The 16,458-nt window shown below is 43.1% G+C and overlaps 1 protein-coding gene and 1 long non-coding RNA gene across 2 annotated transcripts in view; one reads left to right on the top strand and one right to left on the bottom strand.

Moving 5' to 3' along the window:
* Positions 1-3,463: 3,463 nt before the first annotated feature.
* LOC140428775 (uncharacterized) lies at positions 3,464-8,160 on the bottom strand. The gene is made up of 3 exons (XR_011948873.1): positions 7,792-8,160; positions 4,749-4,863; positions 3,464-3,660 (listed from the first exon to the last, which is right to left on the bottom strand). It is a non-coding gene; the product is annotated as an uncharacterized lncRNA (long non-coding RNA).
* Positions 8,161-8,683: 523 nt separating this feature from the next.
* cab39l (calcium binding protein 39-like) overlaps positions 8,684-16,458 on the top strand; it is a 258,002-nt gene continuing 250,227 nt past the window's right edge. Inside the window, exon 1 of the mRNA XM_072514243.1 lies at positions 8,684-8,859. The gene's annotated coding sequence lies outside the window, so the exon portion shown is untranslated. The remainder of the gene's footprint in view (positions 8,860-16,458) is intronic.

Here is a 16,458-nt window from a genome sequence, read left to right on the forward strand (position 1 = left end):
TTGCAAAATAATCAGTCGGCTTCGGTCCTTCAACTCCTTCGGGCAGCCCCACAATCCTCAAATTCTGTCGCCTGGATCTGTTTTCCAGGTCATCCATTTTTCCTCGTAGATCCTTGTTATTGTCCATCACTTTCCGCATCTCCTTCCCCATCGAGGCAAGTTGATCACCGTGCTGCAATAACGTCTCCTCCACTTCTTTCAGCGCATCCCCTTGCTCTCGCACCTCCGCCTTCGTCACCGAGGAAATCGCCTCCTCCACCAGCACACTCAAAACCTCCCTCATCTCCTTCCTCATTGTCTCCATGTATTTTGTAAACTGCCTTTCGAATTCCGCAGCCATCACCTTAGTTATTTCTTCAGCCATAAGCAATGCGGCCTCCCCTGGTGCTCCAGCCTCCATTTTCCTTGGTGACCCCGCGGTGACCTTTCCACTCCCCGACGGACCTTCAGCTGTTTTCCTTACAGACATTCTTTTGCTCACCCTCGACATTTTTCTTCACTGTGCCTTCACTCTGCCACCTCTGTGCCTTCTCCCTGCTTTTGCCGCCTCCATGGACCCTGGGACTGGGCTTGAAGCCCCGAAAATGCCGTTCCCGAACGGGAGCCCTCCATTGTGCGGCTGCCTCCCGCCCGCCATCACCAGAAGTCCACCGATTGATGTTTTTGACATGTGTCACATGTGAGTATCATGTTTGTAATGTCCTCATTTATTCCAGGCCAGTACACGGATTGCCTTGCTCTTCTTTTGCTTTTTTCGATTCTGAGATGTCCCTTGTGAATCCTGCGGAGCATGTCTGACCTGAGCATTAGTGGAATGATGATTTTGTCATTTCTCAATATTAATGCGGAGAGGATCCCAAAAGGCATGTAATTATAGCAGTATCGTCCAAACGGCGTGTTGAACGTACACAACAGTCTGCTGGAATCGGCGAGCTGCATCTGCCAGAAGCCTTGGGAAGCATCAAGTTTGGTGAAGATACGAGCGTTTGCCATTTCACATGTTATCTCCTCTCGCTTGGGGATGGGGTAGTGTTCCCTGCGAATGTTTTTGTTCAGATCTTTGGGATCTCAACAGATTCTGAGGTCACCAGATGGCTTCTTGACACACACCAGCGAGCTGACCCAGTCAGTTGGCTGTGTGACCTTTGATATTATGCTTTGATATTGTAGGCGTAGGAGCTCTGATTTTAGCTTGTCCCTCAAGGGAGCTGGTACCCTCCAAGGTGGATGAATGACAGGTTTTGCATCTTCCTTGAGCAGGATTTTGTATTTGTAAGGTAACGTACCCATGCCACGAAAGACGTCAGGATACTCGCTGAGCAGCAGCTGGAGGTCATCGTCTAGTCATGATGAGTCATTTGTGTGCATGAATATTCTCTGGACCAGCCGCAGGTCCTTGCAGGCTTGAGCACCTAACAGCGATGTCTTTTTGTTGTCCACGATCTCGAAGCGTAGTCCTTTCATGATCCTCTTACTGACTACTTGTAGGTGGCATGATCCTCTTGAGGTGATCTGGTTGCCATTCTAGTCTTTTAACTTGCATGCAGCAGGTATCATCTCGTGTGTCTCTGGGGTGGATGCAAGATCTTTGCTTGTCATCATGTTTGCGGTCACTCCCGCGTGTCAAGCTTGAACGTAATTGGGAAGTTGTTCACTTGCACCGTGACGTTCCATTCACTTTTGGAATCAATGACATTAACGTATTGAGGAATCGTGGTCGGCGCTTGATGTTCCTCTGCCGAATCTATTATTCCAAGGAAGTATGTGTTCTCCCAGGGAAATCTTCGTAGTCGGAAAAGTTTTCTTCGGGTGTTTGGTTTTTCATTGTATCCACTGTGCGAACCTTGAAGTTTGCATGTTTCTGCGTTGGAGAGTGATACTTTGCTGTTGATTTACACTGGGAGATGAAATGATTCAGTTTGGAGCACTTTAAACATCTTTTCCCTTGTGCAGGACATTTCCCTTTTAAGTGGGCGTTGCCACAGTAGTAGCACGTCATGCGTAGGAAGCGATTGCGCATGCGCAAATTGCTCCTCTGGCTGAGTTCGGTATTTTGTGTAGTGCTCATGCGCAGCTTCTTGCACATGCGCAGGACAGGATCTCACCGGGTCGCGTCTCTCTTGACTGTGCGCATGCGCATACATATTTGAATTGGAGGTGGCGGCCGGAAGATGCCTGTGAGGAGAGGACACCATTTTAACTTCTTCCCCCTCGTGGAGGAATTTCTCCCTGTTTTTTTTCTGAAGAAACTCAAGGTACTGCTGTTTCTTTTGTTCTTGCGCTGAGTACTTTGCTATGGTGGTTTTTAGAGTTAGATCATTTTGTTGCATTAGTGATTCCCTTAAGTGTTCTTCGGAGAATCCATAGATTAATTGATCTCTGATGATGGAATCTGTTAAATCAGCATAGTTACAGCCTTGTGCTATTAATCTGAGATCTGTGACAAAATTAGAGATTGTCTCGCCGTTTTTTTGGAACCTGTTGCGTAGGTTAAATCTTTCCAGGATTTCATTAGACTGTGTTTTACAGTGTTCTTCAAATTTTGTAAGTATCACTTGAAATTTAGTTTTGTCTTCATTTTCAACGAAGTGAAAGAGTTATAAATGTCTATAGCATGCTGGCCTGCCCTTGTTAGTAGCAGCGCAATCTTTCTCTCGTCAGAGGCTGTGTTTAAGTCAGTAGCTGCCATGTATATTTGGAACTATTGTTTAAACATTGCCCAGTTACTATTTAAGTTACCGGTAGTTTTCAGCTGCCGTGGAGCTTCCACGTGTTCCATCGCATCGGTTGGTTGTCTAGGATTCAAATGCTGTGAAGTCTTCCACAGTCGAGCGGTCGGTACTTTAATTTCTGTTCTTTTTCTTTCTTTTCTCGAACCTAATCTAGCTAGTTTTGTTCTTTTAAAGCCAGCCTGGTACCATCTTTTGTTACCTTACTGTAGTGTGTTTGGTAGCACTACTGTATGTAACATGCATTACTCAATCCAGTTGCTGCAGAGGCTTTCTGCACCTTGATGAAGAAGGCTCGAAGTCGTCCAGAGGTATTGAAAGGTTTATTGAGTAACAGAATTTAACAACTGCGTGAGTTCTTACTTTAAGATCAATACCAGTAGAAAGGTTACAACGTTTATATACAGTAGCTATGTCTGACCACACTAGTAGCCCTGAGCTAGATCTATGCTCCTGCTCGCGTCAGTCTAATCACCAAGAGAGGCAGAGAGCCACTTGCGTCTGCTTTTATACCCACCAGTGCTGCCCCCCAGTGATCTTTCAATTTCCCATTAACCCCTTATGTACATACCCATGTAAAGATCACTACATGGGGTTTAACTGTCCCTTGACAACAGCTCCTCCACAAACCACTTTCTGGAAGCACTGACCGCCCCATCTTCCCCGCAGCAGCCAATCAGCATCGCCGCTCTGCTGAATGCTTGCCTTCACTCAAACAAGGAGGGTGGCTTGCTGACGTCCACTTTCTGGAAGTACTGACCGCCTGATGCAAATCTTCCCCGCAAGTCAATCAGCATCGCCGCTCTGTTGGAATGTTTATGCTACGCAAAGATGGTTATGTTCCACACGTTTGAGGTGTTAGCCTTTGTTAACTTGCTGGATGCCAGCATGTGACCAGCTGGAGACATCTTGACAGCTCAGCAATTGTCCACTTTGAAAAGCACAAAAGAAAGACTTTATACAAACAGCTGACAAACATATACATACATATTTTCTTTCACGTCTCGACCATGATAGTAACTATACATTCAGAGCTAATCTGGAAATACAGACCATGTCGTGTAACATTCCTCTTTACAAATAACTCCCAAGTGGGGTTTCGGATCAAAGGCAAGCAATTTCTTATTGTTAAATCTTTACTCTATTGCTGATTTTTAAGATTATCTGTTGAACCACATGGTGTTGCACATAGAGGAGCAAGGTTATGTGTAATTTTCAGATGAATTGGGGTTAGAGGACATGGAATAATTAGGTCAGGCTAAATTTAACATTAGATATTCTGCTTTCATTTTAAATCAAACTATGGTTTTGTATCATAACTTTGAGTTAAATAGTGACTCAGAGCAATTTGCGATGTTAAGTTGATTGGGCAGGGTGCATGGTGGCAGAGTGGTTAGCAGTACTGCCTCACGGTGCTGAGGACCCGGGTTTGATCCCGGCCCCGGGTGTGGAGTTTGCACATTCTCCACAGCACTGTGCAGGGTAGGTGGATTGTCCATACTAAATTGCCGCTTAAATGGGAAAATTAAGAAATATCTCTTTAAAAAGTTAAGTTGGTTGGAGTACAAGAGTTTCTGTGTAGTACGCATTGAGCGGGGAGACCCAAAACTGATGTGTTAAAGTGTCCCCAATGCTGGTAATGTATAATTACATTGTGACAAGTTTACATAGGCCAGTTCCATGATAAATGCAGTCAAAGGAATTTATAATAGCAAATTTTAGCACAAAAATGTCACTACTGGGTTAAGCTCAGTACTTGAACCCTCCTATTTATTATTCTTCCACACTTTACTCACCAACCCACCCAGATGCATATATTGTGGACAACTATCAGGACAAAATTTAATTATGTAAGCTCTGGTTCAGAGCACATTTGTGTTACTATGGCACTAGACCGGTTGTTTCATCCGCAAAGAAGTGCCATCCACAATCAGAAGACCTCAGGACACTTAACTTCACTTACTCTATCGATACACTGGAGCACAGATACATCTCAGGGATTTAGTTTGAGGTGCTTACATATGGTGAATCATAAGACAGCCACAGAATTTGGAGGCACAGGAACCTGCTGTCTGCAGGGTCTGCTCACATTCTTCATCATCTGGATAGTTCTGGCAGCTGAATTTCATGGGGCCTATATTTAAAAGAAGGATGTTATTTGAATAACAATATTTGATCTAGTTATTAGAGGGCGAGAGCGACAAACTGCCTGAATATTCTGGATAGTGATAACAGAGCAGTTCACTGTCTAAAATAAAAACTAAAAATGCTGGAAAAAGTCAGCAGGTCTGGCAGCACTGTGGAGTGAAAACCAGTTAATGTTTTGAGTCCGTATGACTCTTCTTCAAACATGTTCACTATCTACATCTGTGCAGTTGTGCTTGACTGTTCAAAACAACTGAAGCATGTATAGTTAGTTGCAAGACTTTCTTCAGCACAGCTTCCAGTGACTTAGTTCCTAAACACAACTGTTGTATCCTTCATAAATACTCAGCGAATATTGATGCCTTGGGCTCCAATCCCGAGGAGGCGGTGTTGTATGATTTCAACATGCCAGCTGGATCAAATAGAGAGCCACTATTCAGTGCTTCATTGCTGTCAATGTTGCCGAGAGGTCAGTTTCCAATGACGTTCTGAGGCAGTGTCCATCAGTTAGAGCAAGTCTGAAGTAGCCGTGAATATGTCCATTGCCTTTAAGGTCCATGCAAGGTTTGGCTCTCCAGGCTGGACAGAGTGGGTCCAATTGCAGAGCTATTTCAGGACTCATCGATGGAGCAAGAGTGTCACCACAATTACAAGAGATCCACTCTTATACCTGCTTCTAGTCTTATGTTCGAAATTTCACATGACCTTTTGGAGGCAGAGCCTCTCCCTGCTTCAGCTATGGCCATCAACATGAGCAGAAGTGAGAATTCCCAATCAGCAGGTCTCTACTCCAAGTCCTTTGTGGGACCTGCCTTACATATGGTGGACAGTGCAAACAAGGTCAATTAGACTGGGCACACCTCTCTCACCAAGTAGATTCGGCCCCAGCTGAGATTTGGACCTCCATAGATCTTTTATTTTCACTGGATACAGTGAGAAAGGGGGCTGCAATGGAACAGCTGTATCTTCTTTCCAGTTGGCAACCTGACAATCCCCTTACCATCCAGGCTACCTTTGCTGAAATTATCAGCATTTTAAAATGTCAGGAATTACAGATGCACCCTTATTAGCGTAGGAACCCACCGCTGGCAAGCAGATCTGAGAACTACTTCCTTGGTGACCAGTGAGAAGGACACTTTGCCATGGTCGGGTTTGGTGAGACCATGGAAGTAGGGGAACCCCATAAACAGGCTGACAAATTGCTGCAGCCAATGTACAAGGAGCCACAACGCGTGCAGAGATGGGAGAAATCTGGGACAAAACACATCCTGCGAGGGCCTGACCTGGGACTTGGGACAAAATGCCGAATTATGGGACAGTTCTGGAAAATCTGGGACAGTTGACTACCCTGCTCCCTTGCTCCATAAAGTCTTCTGGGGTCAGCATCAAATATTCCAGCAGGAATATCTTGGTCTTGCAATCGCCAAGAAGCAGAAAAGCAACAAACGCTCAAAACTACACAAATCACTTGTAAGGTATTAAGGTACAAAGGGAGAATTCAGAATGTCCAAATTACCTAATATCACGTCTTTCGGGACTTGTGGAAGGAAACCGGAACACCTGGAGGAAACCCACACAGACACGGGGAGAACTTGCAGACTCCGCACAGACAGTGATCTAAGCCGGGAATCAAACCTGGGACCCTGGCGCTGTGAAGCCATAGTGCTAACCACTATGCTACCATGCTGCCCCCAATGGTGAGTTAATGATGATGCGGGTGCATATAATTGCTACATTGAGCATATCTGAGGAACACGTTAAATAAATGATACGTTGCCAAAAGTTTCAGCAATGAAAATTTACCGTTCTGTTCTTGCTTCCTGACTGAGAAAGTTCATCTCATCTTTGTCTCTACTCTTGACTACAAGCAGGCGTTATCTGCTTTCACTTCCCTTACTCTTATACCTTTTTGGCTGACCAACCTGTGGAGTGCATCCTGTGAGGCATTTGGAATGTTTTACTACATTAAAGGTGCCATATAACTACAAGTTTTGCTAATTGTTGTACGAAGCGGACTATGAAGTACATGTACAAGTATTGAAGGACTCCAATTACTCCTTGAAGAACTTTTTCAAGACTTCCCTGGTATATTTGATATTGATCCTGATGGCTGCATGGCAAACATTGTATCTTCTCCAGAACTGTTAGAAACCAGGGATCAAGACAAATGTCTAGGCCTCTTATTGAGTTGTACTTATATTTCAAGACGGCGCTGTGCATTTCCTTAAATGAAGGTGTTAATACAGCTACCTGAGAACTGAGCATTCACTTACATGATTCTGTTTTGATGGCCATAAAGGGTATGGGATCCAATGTACAGGCCTATATGGCCTATCAATGGTGCTTTGGACTACGGTTGATATACCACATAAAGAAATTGAATAACCATTCTACTTGCCATTTGTGTAAAGTAATGAAATTGTCTGACCTGGCTCATCTACAAATTGGTTTATGGTACTGACCCCTATAGCAGCTTGAAATGAGACAGGTGCTTTAAAGCTTATGTCTATCATAACCTTTTAAAAATAAATTTAGAGAACCCAATTATTTATTTTTCCAATTGAGGGGCAATTTAGCGTGGCCAATCCACCTAGCCTGCATATCTTTGGGTTGTGGGGGTGAGACCCATGCAAACATGGGAGAATGAGCAAACTCCATACGGAGACTGACCCGGGGCCAGGATCAAACCCCCGTCCTCAGCGCCGTGAGATAGCAGTGCTAGCCACTGCCCCACCATGCCACCCCTATGTCTATCATAACCTTAGTAAGACGTCTTACAACACCAGGTTAAAGTCCAACAGATTTGTTTCGAATCACTAGCTTTCGGAGAGCAGCTCCTTCACCTGATGAAGAAGACATTCTTTTCTTTTTTAGAAGACTTGTTAGAAACATAGTGTGATTTCTATGTACGCTGTACCTGATATTGTTGTTGATGTTGTTTTTAATACTCTACCTATGTGCTTTGTACTGTATGACAGTACCGTGGGCAGCACGGTTGCTTCACAGCTCCAGGGTCCCAGGTTCGATTCCTGGCTTGGGTCACTGTCTGTGTGGAATCTGCACGTTCTCCTCCTGTCTGTGTGAGTTTCCTCCGGGTGCTCCGGTTTCCTCCCACATTCTAAAGATGTGCAGGTTAGGTGGATTGGCTATGATAAATTGCCCTTAAGGTCCAAAAAAAAGGTTAGGTGGGGTTACTGGGATAGGGTGGAGGCATGGTCTTAAGTGGGGTGCTCTTTCCAAGTGCGGGTGCAGACTCGATGGGACGAATAGCCTCCTTCTGCACTGTATGTTCTATATAAAGATAAATAAAAAATAAGTGAGATTAAATAACAAAAGGTTTTATGATATAAAAAACAAACTCGTGGTAATGGGTATAGTTAAATAAACAAAAGGTATATCCGGAGGTGTGAATTACTGGATAGATAATAGCTGTCTAAATGCAAATGGGGGCATAAGAAAGAAAGAAGAAAAATACAAACAAGTAATAAAATAAAACAACGGTGGCAGAGTTCATGATCTAAAATTGCTGAACTTAATGTTGATTCCTTTTGGACATTAAGGGTAAAGTCGAAATGAGGCCAAAAATAGAGAGATGAAAGCTGACTTTTGGTTCCTCCTGATTCTTGAATGAAGAGAGTGAAACATGATTTTCACTTTTCCCGCTCACGCTCAAATCACGTGGGCAGTAGCACGGTAACGCGCAACGTACACAGGATTCGGTGACGCGCAACGTGCGCACGATTCAGTGACGTAGAGCTCATTTCCCACCCCTCCCGTTGACGTCGGAAGGGGGGTGGTCTGAGTGCAGCTTTTGCTGCTTCACAATAGAATGAGCCGGAAATGAGGGAGTTGCTGGCGGTGTGACTGACTATCCCGTTCTCTCTGCCGGTGCGTCCCCTCTCCCGTAACTAAAGAACGAGGGAGAAGTGTCGGCGGCGCGGTTGCTGCATTGTCACTGCAAAAAGAGAGAAAAAGCAGTAAACAGGTCGGTGTCCGGGGTGAAATTAATTTTATTTCCATAGAGTGACGGTTGGGCCCTTTGCCTGCCATCAACGGATAAGGCCAATGCGCATGCCCGCCAGCTACCTGTCAATCAGCGCCGACCATAGGAGTTTGTGCAATGTTGCTGGTTCAGTGCTGCATCCAGGTCCCCAGACCCCTTCCGCTGCATTGATTTTGGGTTGGAGTCATTGCAAATGTGCTACAGCTGCGCAGACAACTGCACCGTCCCTCGCGATATAGGCCTATTTTCTGTATAATTTATTGACTTGCATCAGAATATATGGCGCATTTTTACAGACAAAATCTAGTTCTTGACCGAATCAGTTGCTTTCAAGTTCAGTTATTTTCCTGGGCGTCTCGTTCTTTATGTCAGGATCATTGAAAAAACAATTGAATGCTTGACTTCAAGTTGTTAGAAAGGCGAGTGGTTTAAATGTGAAGCCCCGACAATAGTTATGAGGCCGATATTGAGCTTGCTGAACGGCAGCTTTCGGAAGTTCGTTGCAGTGTTATTAAAAGCAGCAAAACGGACTGATCGTTCCGCCTTTTGCGGTGCTCCATAAACAGGCTGCCAAATTTCAGAGTCTGTCTCATGTGCACGAAGGAACAAAAGTATGCAAATACTTTGTAATGTGAAATATAAATTATATTTGTTCTTTTGGACTGACTCTCCGTGCCGTTCGGTGTTTACATTTTCGTGGAAATGTTTTTAATAGTCACCTAGGGTTTACCATTTTATGGTGTACTTCGGAGGTCAATGGATATTATAAGTGAGTCAGAAAGTAGTAATCCAGTCAACGAATTCAGATAATCAGCAAAGCTTATTCAGTTTAGGAACGTAGAAAGTAATAATGCACGTTAGACGTTTTGATTATTATCATAGCCGAGTGAGTGGGTCTATTTAATATTGATGTTTTTAGTTTCCTGTTGGAAGATAAACAGTGCAAAAGATGTAGGATTAAAAAGTTTTGCTAGTTTCATGATCTGTTGTTATGACTGACTTGTATTTGTTTTTTAGATCTGCAGATCACTTTTTAAAAAAAAAAAACTTTATTCATAAAATATCTGAGAACATTACAGACATTTCAAAATTGTCATTACAGAAAGTGCAATGATGTTTAAGTTGTCTACATTGATCATGCTGTTCTCTGAAGTGCTTAAGTAGAATTAATATAATATTATCTGCATAATTCAATGCAAGTCATACAGCTGAGGGGGCCCATAGAATGGCCAGCAGACTGCTAATGTAAACCAGCACTAAAGCTTTCCCCTGCTGGTGCTGTTGTCACCACCCTTTACTTAACATATAAACAAAAATTGGCTGACCACATGACAGGAGTGATTGTTGTCATGCTGACATCAAAGCATTTGAAATGAGCAGCAACCTGGAGAGGGAAGAATACATTTTGCGATTGACCTGCATTCTGTGTTTCTAAAAAAAATCCATGACGTTTTGTACATAAAAGGATCGAGTCTGAGAATGAGCATAGAGATTTAAAACATATGCTACAAATATTTTATCTAGTTAAGAATTGAAGCATCCTTCAATGGGTGAGATATGAGCACAGCACACAATGTGTAGCATGTATATTTTTAAAATAAATTCTGTGTGGCGGTGCATTTGACAATTCTCATTTTGGGAATCCTGTAAGCTGCTGCTTTGTTAATTGAATGAAAATGGTGATTGACCCTACATATGAGCGTATGGCCAAAATTAATTTTGCTTCTGTTAGAATCTACAATTAGTTTGAAGATAAATGTCATTATTCAAAATATCCCAACATCTTGTATTTTTTCAGCTAGTCATTATTTACAGCAGTGAGCGGAAGGCCCTAGGCCTCTGCCAGGAAGTTTGACGGCAGGCAAAGGTTGGCTTTCCCTGTTCCAGCTGGTGCCTTCCTAAAGCAACACAGCCAAAAGTTTCAAATTGAGAATTGGCAATGTACTGTAGCTGTTTTTATGAATACATCAAAATGCCTGATTACTTTTATGAATACTTAAAAGTGTATTAAGAGCAGGTCCCTGGCACTGTTGCTTCACAGCGCCAGGGACCTGGGTTAGATTCCCGTCTTGGGTCACTGTCTGTGCGGAGTTCTCCCTGAATCGCAGGTGCTCCGGTTTCCTCCCAGAAAGTCCCGAAAGACATGCTTGTTAGGTGAATTGGACATTCTGAATTCTCCCTCAGTGTACCCAAACAAGCGGTGTTGTGTGGCGACTAGAGGATTTTCACAGTAACTTCATTGCATTGTTAATGTAAGCTTACTTGTGACCGTAATAAAGATTATTATTATACATTGGTTCAAGCCCTCACTCCAGAGACTTGAGCACATCATCCAGGTTGGCACTTCAGTGCAATACTGAAGGAGTGCTGCACTGTCAGTGGTCCCATTTGTTGCTCTAACATGCTAGGCTGTCATACATAAATCATGAATGTTAGTACACTTCTTTCCTGCTCTTAAATTTGTATGGATCTAGCTGTTTTGTATGACTGTTGCTGCAGCTAGTTGGAGCGCATCCCTGTGACAACACATGAAGCATGAGATGAGGCGGTGATCTTTTATTGTTTTCCTTTTTGGAGTAAGAAGCTGAGGCTAAAGGTGACAAACAAATCAGTTCACAAAGATTCAACAATTTTAATTAAATACAATAGGATAGCAAGCTTGAAAAAGTAAATTACAACGCATGATTGACCCAAGTCTATTCTTCCCAAAAAGGCATCTACTCATACAACATTATGGCACAAAATGGGTGTTTCGGCACATCAAGCATGCACACCAGTGTTCTCCACATTAACTATTTTGTTTAATCCCACTCTCTTCATTCCCCTTGCTCTTAATATTCTTTTGCATGAAGCTATCTAAGAAATTATTTCCTTTCTTTCACAATGGTTTGTGATGCAGAACGTTTAAACCCTCTACTATGTGAAGACTAACTTATTTTCACCCATCCCCTTTAATTCTTTAGCACTTATTGAGGAGTGATAATTATTTCTGACCAATTCTAAATGTTTAAGCAAAGCCTCAAGGCCCCCTACTTCCACACAAATTCATAGAGAAGTGGCTATTTGAATTTAATAGTTTGCTAATATTCAGAAACTGTTTAATTACAGTCAATAGATTATCAAAAAAACTGGTATTCCATAAAGATAAATGTATGCTAGTATTCTCCATTGCCTCCCTATTTTTGTTTAATTTAGCCCTCATTAGGTGAATTGGACATTCTGAATTCTCCCTCAGTGTACCCAAACAGCTGCCGTTGTGTGGCGACTAGGGGATTTTGACAGTAACTTCATTGCAGTGTTAATGTAAGGCTATTGTGACACTAATAAAGATTATTTTCTAAACTCCAGAGATCCATATTCATGGAGATCTCCGATCACCACCTTTATGACTGCCAACTCATCTCTTGCAACCTCGCCAGAAAAAAAACTGTTCTTTAAACCACTTACAATGGTATTTTCAAATTCCAAACTGCCGAGCCTTTGGGTCTTGACAATCACAATACTTTTGCAGCTGCTGATCCGTTGAATCACCCTCCCACCTTTGTCTTTGTGCCCAGTCCTTTCCTCCTCCCACCCTGGTTGTTTCCCTGTTATGGGACCCCATATTCACTACCTCAAGGTCAAAGGGCAGAGATTTGGACATGTGTAGCATGCAACTGGTTGAGTCATTTATCACCAAATCTGACTGGACCATATTAAGCACGGTTAGACCCCTCACTCCTCTGCCCAATGAATTCGCACCATGAACTTTGTGAAGAGATAAAATAATCCCAGCTTCTCTTTAAACCTGTCTTCCTCTCGGCCTCCACCCATGTGCCCAACAGGTGCAGGGAGCTGATAGACTTTATTATTAAGTTAAACTCCCTCTGCTTGAATACCTGGAATTCTCTCCTTGAGCGCCTCTCCTTGTCCTTTTTAAGATTAGAAAATTAACTCGTTGGCCAAGCTTTTAGTCATCTTTCCTAATATATATTTCTCCAGCATGTTAATGTTTGTTTGATTATGTTTCTGTCAAGTGCTGTAGGATGGTTGACTTTTTTTAAAGCTGCAATGCAAGTTGTTATAAGAAAGAAATATAACCACTTCTGTGAACTCAGGACATCCCAAAATGCTTCATAGCAAACAAAGTAGTTTTGAAGTGTAATCACTGATTTGTGACATAGAAAGTGCAGAAACCATTTTTGCACAGAATGTCCCACAATGAGATAAATGCCTACATTTGGCGTTGTAAATGTTGCCTAGGACACCAATTGTACCCTCCTTTTTTAAGTTGTTCCAAGGACACCTTAATATCTGTATGATGGGCAGACTGAGCCTCTGTTAAAATCTAATCAAAAGCTTGTCCCTCTTGTACTGCATGGGAGTATCAGCTTAAATTATGAGCTGAAATGTGGAATTTGAATCTCCAGCCTTTTGATTCAAAGGCCAGGCTAACATGGAGAGTAACTGAAGTAGCCAACCTACAAAATGTAAATGCCTCATCCAATCTATGTACTCTTGGTTCAGGGGAAGCTGGTGAAGTAGGTCTGACAGACCCCAAAGTTCTTTGTCAATGACTTTGTTTGATATACTGAAGCTATTGCTCTGATAACCTCATGGTGAAATTACACAGATTTTGGAGGAGTGGCTCTTGCAATCCTAATTCCAGATTTCAGGTATTACCTAACTGCCAGGTTATAAGGGCACTTTTGTATTGCTGCATGCACAAGTGGCAGTACAATTGCGGAATAAAGAGAGACTTTTGTTTAGATAGTGCCTTTCATGGCCCCTGGATTCTCTAAGTGCTCTATGTATGAAATGCGTTTGAAGTGTAGTCACTGTCATAGTAAATGCAGCAGCCAAATTGTAAACCGCAAACTCCCACAAAGATGTGACAATGACTAGATAAACTGTTTTGTCATGTTGATTGAGGAATAGATATTTACCAGTAGACCAGGGATAACCCCACGACTCTTATTCAAAATTGGTTATTTTGACCCAGGGGCTAGGGGGGGAAGAGGAACAAGTTAACATCTCATCCAAAAGACGGCACTCCCAGAATATTACTCCGCCTTGATTTTCATGCTCAATTCCTGGTGTGGGACTCGAACTTCGGAGGCAAAAATGCTACCAACTGTGCCATAAATGAATACTTTGCATCAGTATTCACCAAAGAGAAGGAATTGGTAGATGTTGAGTCTGGAGAAGGGTGTGTAGATAGTCTGGGTCACATTGAGATCCAAAAAGGCGAGGTGTTGGGCATCTTGAAAAATATTACAGTAGGTAAGTCCCCAGAGCCTGATGGGATCTACCCCAAAATACTGAAGGAGGCTAGAGAGGAAATTGCTGAGGCCTTGACAGAAATCCTTGGATCCTCACTGTCTTCAGGTGATATCACAGAGGACTGGAAAATAGCCAATGTTGTTCCTCTGTTTAAGAAGGGTAGCAAGGATAATCCAGGGAACACAGGCCGGTGAGCCTTACGTCAGTGGTAGGGAAATTACTGGAGAGAATTCTTCGAGACAGGATCTGCTCCCATTTGGAAGCAAATGGACGTATTAGTGGTTTTGTGAAGGGGAGGTCGTGTCTCACTAACTTGATAAGAGTTTTTCGAAGAGGTCACAAAGATGATTGATGCAGGTAGGGTAGTGGATATTGTCTATATGGACTTCAGTAAGGCCTTTGACAAGGTCCCTCATGATAGACTAGTACAAAAAGTGAAGTCACACGGGATCAGGGGTGAGCTGGCAAGGTGGATACAGAACTGGCTAGGTCATAGAAGGCAGAGAGTAGCAATGGGAGGATGCTTTTCTAATTGGAGGGCTGTGACTAGTGGTGTTCCGCAGGGGTCGGTGCTGGGACCTTTGCTGTTCATAGTATATATAAATGATTTGGAGGAAAATGTAACTGGTCTGATTAGTAAGTTTGCAGACGACACAAAGGTTGGTGGAATTGCGGATAGCGATGAGGACTGTCCGAGGATACAGCAGGATTTAGATTGGAGACTTGGGCAGAGAGATGGCAGATGGAATTTAATCCGGACAAATGTGAGGTAATGCATTTTGGAAGGTCTAATGCAGGTAGGGAATATACAGTGAATGGTAGAACCCTCAAGTGTATTGAAAGTCAGAGATCTAGGTGTACAGGTCCACAGGTCACTGAAAGGGGCAACACAGATGGAGAAGGTAGTCAAGAAGGCATACGGCATGCTTGCCTTCATTGGCCGGGGCATTGAGTATAAGAATTGGCAAGTCATGTTGCAGCTGTATAGAACCTTAGTTAGGCCACACTTGGAGTATAGTGTTCAATTCTGGTCGCCACACTACCAGAAGGATGTGGAGGCTTTAGAGAGGGTGCAGAAGAGATTTACCAGAATGTTGCCTGGTATGGAGGGCATTAGCTACGAGGAGTGGTTGAATAAACTCTGTTTGTTCTCACTGGAACGACGGAGGTTGAGGGGCGACCTGATAGAGGTCTACAAAATTATGAGGGGCATAGACAGAGTGGATAGTCAGAGGCTTTTCCCCAGGGTAGAGGGGTCAATTACTCGGGAGCATAGGTTTAAGGTGCGAGGGGCAAGGTTTATCGTAGATGTACGAGGCAGGTTTTGTTTACACAGAGGGTAGTGGGTGCCTGGAACTCGCTGCCGGAGGAGGTGGTGGAAGCAGGGACGATAGTGACATTTAAGGGGCATCTTGACAAATACATGAATAGGATGGGAATAGAGGGATACGGACCCAGGAAGTGTAGAAGATTGTAGTTTAGTCGGGCGGCACGGGCTTGGAGGGCTGAAGGGCCTGTTCCTGTGCTGTACTTTTCTTTGTTCTATAACTGATGCTAATGTTGAAGCAGAACTTGTTAAGTGAAGTAGCCTATCCTGGACGTGCTTAGGTTAGATGACAGTCCTAGTGGTATTTTGTGAAATGAATAAACAAAAGCACAATTGCTTGCTACACTAGATATTTGGTACAAGGAGTGAAAAAAAACTGTACCTGTCTGTCAATACAAAGTTCTATTGCCCTTCTCTTCGGCTCTATATTAGTCATCTTTAAAGGAACTCCAATCAGCTGATAACATTTTTTTTAGTATTTAGCAGGATGGTTTCGATTTGTAAATCGAAATGTTGAACAAATTGAAATTGTGTCATCCCATAGAATCATAAAAATGTAGAAGGAGGCCATTTGGCCCATCAAGCCTGCACCACACCGAACCTCTGAAAGAGCACTCTAACCTAGGCCCTATCCCTGTAACCCCACCTAGGGACAATTTAGCATGTCCAGTCTACCTAACTTGCACACCTTTGGACTGGGGGAAAAAACCCGAGCACCTGGAGGAAACCCACGCAGACAGTCACCTGAGGTTGGAATCAAACTCGTGTCCCTGGCACTGTGAGGCAGGAGTGCTAGCCACCGTGCCACCCCTGAAGCTTTCTGTATTGAGTCGCTATCTAATTTTCTGTTACATGGCAGCAATATGATCTGACAGCAGTTTATTCAGGATGAACCTCAAAATTAATGCTCATCTCAAGCTAAATATTTACATGTTTGCTATTAATATATGCAGGCTATAATACATGAAATTTCAGAATGAATCATATGGGTG

The sequence above is a fragment of the Scyliorhinus torazame genome, chromosome 8, assembly GCF_047496885.1.
Source record: "Scyliorhinus torazame isolate Kashiwa2021f chromosome 8, sScyTor2.1, whole genome shotgun sequence".
In the NCBI taxonomy this organism is placed as follows: Eukaryota; Metazoa; Chordata; class Chondrichthyes; order Carcharhiniformes; family Scyliorhinidae; genus Scyliorhinus; species Scyliorhinus torazame.